Source organism: Elephantulus edwardii, unplaced genomic scaffold (assembly GCF_000299155.1).
Source record: "Elephantulus edwardii isolate Elephantulus edwardi_28Jun2011 unplaced genomic scaffold, EleEdw1.0 scaffold00173, whole genome shotgun sequence".
NCBI classification, from domain to species: domain Eukaryota; kingdom Metazoa; phylum Chordata; class Mammalia; order Macroscelidea; family Macroscelididae; genus Elephantulus; species Elephantulus edwardii.
Window position 1 is genome coordinate 4,285,380 of NW_006399923.1, and position 5,380 is coordinate 4,290,759.

Genomic DNA, 5,380 nt, shown 5'->3' on the forward strand with positions numbered 1-5,380 from the left:
GGGGGGGGAATGAGGGACTCCATTTTGTAACCAATATGTCATTTTAAAATATATATGCCTCTAGAGCAGTAAACTGAAAGCGGTGGGGAAAGGGAGAAAAGAGCCCCCACCCAAACATCAGCCAATCCTCTATCACCCTGTTTTCGCGGGGTTTCCCCTTTAAATAGGCAGGACAGCCCAGAATCGCGGCCGCGGCCATCTTCCCTGTTGTATGGGCATGGTTTGAAACGCGGCCCCGATTCGAATCTGAAATAAATTCCCTCTTGCCCTTGCATTGGTGTCGGCTCCTTGGTGACTTGGGGGGAACTGGATTTGGGGCATAACACTCTATCCTGTGCTAATCTTATCATCTCTGATACACCTACCTCCATTACCACAGTCCCTGAATTAATCCTTCTCATCAAAGGTCTTCCTCTCTTGTGCTGTCCATCTACATTCTAGTTTATAGAATATTTTTACATGCAACATCACTAAGCGAAGCTTTGGCTATTTTACTTTTCTACTTACTTGTTCAATTATATTTGTTATAGTCACATTTTGGCTCAAGAGATGATTTTTTTCACTTAATTCCAGTTCATAACCCAATTTTTTATATACATATTCTTTAACATGTTTTATTGTTACTTTTCCACACTTTCATTAATTTTAACTCATATTCAAAATTATATTTATTCCCTCATTGCTCAAATTCTACTCCAAATTTCTATGTCTGATTAATTCTAACCAATTAGTACCTATATTTATATGGTTCAATGCCACAGCGGAAAATCCATGTAAAGAACTCTGATGTCCAGTGTAAATAGTTAAGGTTCATATTCAATTGTTATTGACATTTTAATTATATTCTCAAATATATGTTTCGTTTATTATTTTCATACTTTTCAATTAATTTTATTAAATGTCTTTTCCTTTAATCCAATAACGATGTGGTCTTGAATCTTACCTCATTTAAAAATAAATAATATTACAAGAAATCTTGTTTCCAATCACCTGAACAATCTTCAATTATTCTACTTTGAGTCTATCATTTCTAAATTTAAGAACTATGAGTATAACAGATTTGATGCATTAAACACTAGTGCCTGAAGACCACCTACATTGTGGGATAATTTCAGGAACATGATCCATAAAGACAGCAAAGTGTCAAAGACAGGAGAAAAAAAGGACCAAAATAGATGGCAGAAGAGACTCTGAAACTTTAATTAATAGAGAGGCCATAACAAAGATAAGAAATGTTAAAGTAAGAGATGAATAAACTTTTTCAAAGAAAAACTTCAGAAGCCAAAGGAATGGATTATATTAAAATGTGTCAAGAGTTGTATATAGAAAATATAAAGAGAAAAATGGACTCAGCTTTTCTCAAGTTGAAAGAACTAAAGGGAAAATTCAAGCCTGTATAAACTATGCATCAGAGATCTGGGCAATGACTAAGGATGATGGTAATATGGGTTTGAAGTGTGGTGCTGGTACTGAGCTACAGTAGAGGGTCACAATGAGTTGCAGGCAACTCCATGGCACATAACAACATTCAAGGGCATACAGGATAACAATGTTGTTATATGGCATCAAGTCACCTTGGACTCATAGCAATCCTTTGTACAATAGTACTGAACACTGCTCTACCTTCAACCATACTCACTCACTCTGACACATCTAACCCCATAGCTCCAATGACCATGTCAATCCATCTCATCCAGATTTATCACCTACGTTGTCCCTCCAGCCTTCTAAGCATGATGTCCTTCTCCAAGGTTTGGTCGCTCCTTGTCACGTGCCCAAAATATATGGGATGGAACTTCACAATCTTTACTTCCAAGGAGAAACTTGGTTTCGCTTTCTCAGAGACAGACATATTTGTTCTTCTGGAAGTCTATAGTATAATCAATACACATCTCCAGCCCACAACTCAAATGCATTGATTCTTCTGCTGTCAATGTTAATAATTGTTAAGCTCTCTGTTATAGCAAGTAATTGTGAAGATCATAACCTTGATCGGGTGCACTTTACTCTCTAAATTGACATCATTGCTCTTTAGCACTTTGGAGAGGTTCTGAACAGCAGACTTTCTCAATGCAATTCATATTTTCACTTCCTGAACACTGGTGCCAAGAATGTGGATTGTGAAGCCAAGCAAGTTGAAAGTGTTCTCAACCTCAGTCTCAATCTTGTCTCCATCTAGCACGATGCTGTCAATTGGCTTAATGTTAAGAACCTTTATAGTTTTTAAATTGAGATTCAATCCACATTGAAGACTCCAATCCTTGAACTTCTGAAGCAAATACTTCATGTCCTTCTTAGTTTCAGCAAGCAATATGTGTCATCTGCATAATGCAGGTTGTTGATGAATCTTCCTCCAATTCTGATGCCACAATTCTCCTCATAAAGTACAGCTTCTGGAACAATTTGTTCAGTATATTGATTAAAAAGATTTGGAGACAGGGCACATCCTTAACAATCCTTTTCTGATTTTGAGCCATTCAGTGTTTTTTTGTTTGTTTTGTTTGTGTTTTTAATTTCTTTGTAAACATTTTTATACTGATTTATTTACAAAGTTCTAATACACTGTTTTTCACACAACATTTTTCCCATTTCCTTCACAAACCCCCACACCTATCGAATTGTGCAACCCTATGACTAATACCCCACCCCCATGCCCATCCTCACCCCTCTGCTTCCCTCCTCCCTCCTCTTGGATCTACATTCTACAATGGTTTTATACAGCATCTGTCCTTGTGAGACAGTTAGTTCGTTCAGCATAACGTTCTCCAGTCCCTCCCAAGTGTAGAGTTTTCTTGCTCTGCTCTAAGGATTGCTTCCTATTCCAAGTATAGGTTTTATATGAGCACTATCAAGTGTTCTGTGATCCCCATTTATTTCCAAGGTAGTCACAATGTGTTATGATCCACGTAGTCAAATGCCTTTGCATAGCCAATTAAGTACAGATAGACATTCCTCTGGTGCTCTTTGCTTTCAGCCAAGATTCATCCAACATTGACAATAATGTCTCTAGTGCCATGATCTCTTCTAAAGTCAGCTTGTATTGCTGATAGTGCTCTGTCAATGTACTGTTCCAGTAATTTTTTTTCTAAATTTCAGCAGAATTTTGCTTTCACTTAATGTTAGTGATATAGTTGTTATTGTTGTGTACCATAGAGTCAGAACCAACCCCTAGCTGATCCTCCAGCAAGTTTTTCAGAGGCAATTAACTGCATGGGAGGAAGTCGTCCTTCCTTCCACCATGGAGTAACTTGTGACCTCATAAAATATCTTCAGGATTGCAGTGTATCTTCTTGCCACTTAGCCACTGGAGCTCCCTAATATTAGTGATATTGTTCAATAATTTCCTCAGTCTTTCAGATAACCTCTTTTTATGATAGGAATGATTATGGATTCCAGCCATTTGGCCAAGAAGTTGTCCTAACAAATTTCCTAACACAATATAATGAGCTCACCCAGGGTGAAATCTGTTTGTTTAAATATGTCGATTGGTATTCCATCCAATTCTGGAGCCTTGTTTTTTTTTTTTTTTTGCCACTTCCTTCGTAGTAGTCTGAACATCCTCCTTCATTGTCATAGGCCCTTGGTCATATGGTGTTGCACTAAATTTTTCTATCAGCAAATTATTTTTGATACAATAACTTTGCATACTCCTTTCCTTTTCTTTTAATGCTTCCTGGATAATATACCCACAGTTTCCTTAAGTGCTGGAAATCAAGGCTTGAATTTGTTTTCAGTTCCTTCAACTTAAGAAATGATGAGTGAGTTCAGTCCTATTGATTTTCTGACTCCAGTTCTTTGCACATTTCATTATAATACTTTGTGTTTTCTTCCCATGATGCCTTTTGAAATCAGTTCTACTCTTTAATTCTCGATTTGTCCATTTTTTTTTATTCTTGGCACTCTAGTGAAGTATTCAGTTCTTTTCTCACATCCATCATGGCCTTTTTTTCATCCTCTGTCTTTTTAATGACTTTTATTCTTACACAGTTCATCTGGTCTTCATTCATTAGTGTCCAAAGCCTTAAACCTGTTCTGAGATGGTTTTGAAATTCAAGTGGGATAAACTCAATGTTGAATTTTGGTTCCTGTGGATTTGTTTAGCGTTAGTTCAAACTTGTGTGCACCATAGCTGGTTTTCACAGCTGATATTTAGCTTTTCTGATGACTCTACAGATGTAATCTGAGTCCAGTGTATACCATCAGGAGAAGGAAAAGCTGTATGCGGATACTAGTGATTGGAATGTGAAATGTAATAAGCATGAATGTAGTGGAATTGAACATCGTTAAGAAAGAAATGGAACACTGAAATAATTACTTATGGGCACTGGTGAAATGAGAAAAGGACTGTTTATGAGAATTTTAGATCAAATCATATGATCTACTATGTGAGGATGAAAAGGTGAGTAAAAACAGGGTTGCTTTTATAGTTAAAAGTCATTTCTAAATCCGTCTTAAAATAATGTTATGAATGACAGGATAAAATCTATAAGCATTAAAGAAGACTCAGTGACTACCACTATCGTTCAAATATATGCTCCAGCAACCAGAGCCAAAGAGGAGGAAATAGAAGATTTCTACAAATTTTTACAGTCAGAAATCAATCAAATATAAAATCAAGATGCCTTAATAATAATGTGTTAATATAATATAAAAACTGGGAACAGTGAAGAAGGATCAGTAGTCAGAAAACATGGACTTTGTGACAGAAATGACACTAGAGATAGAATGATAGAATTCTGTACCATCAATGATTTATTCATTGCAAATATCTTTTATAAGAAACACAAACACAAATCATACAGAATAGGTTTTCCCCAATGCTATGCACAGGAAACAGATCAATTGTTGCTGCTGTTGTTAGATGCTGTCAAATTGAATAGGACACATAGTGACCCTATGAACAAAAGATTTGAAACCTGTCCTATCCTGAGCCATCCTCAAACTTCCTGACACACAAGAGCCCACTGCAGCTGTCACCATGTCAATATATAAAGCTGAAGATTGTTCTATCACAGACCTTCCACCATTCTCAGCATTATGTCCCTCTCCAAGGAACAGCAACTCCGAGCAATATGTCCAACGCATGTGAGGTGAAACCTCATCATTCTTGCCTCCAAAGAGCACTCTAGCTGCATCCTCTCCAAGTCATATCTGTCTGTTCTCTTGGCTATCCATGGGATATTCAGTGCTCTTCTCAAACACCACAGCTCAAATGCGACACTTTTTTTATCCCTATTCTTTGTCCAGCTCTCAGATGCATAGCAAATAATCAGAAAGACTATGGCCTAAATCAGACACATTTTAATGTTCTAACTGACATCACTACTCCTCGGTAATTTGCAAAGGTCCCTAACGGCAGATTTCTCCAGTGAAATATGAA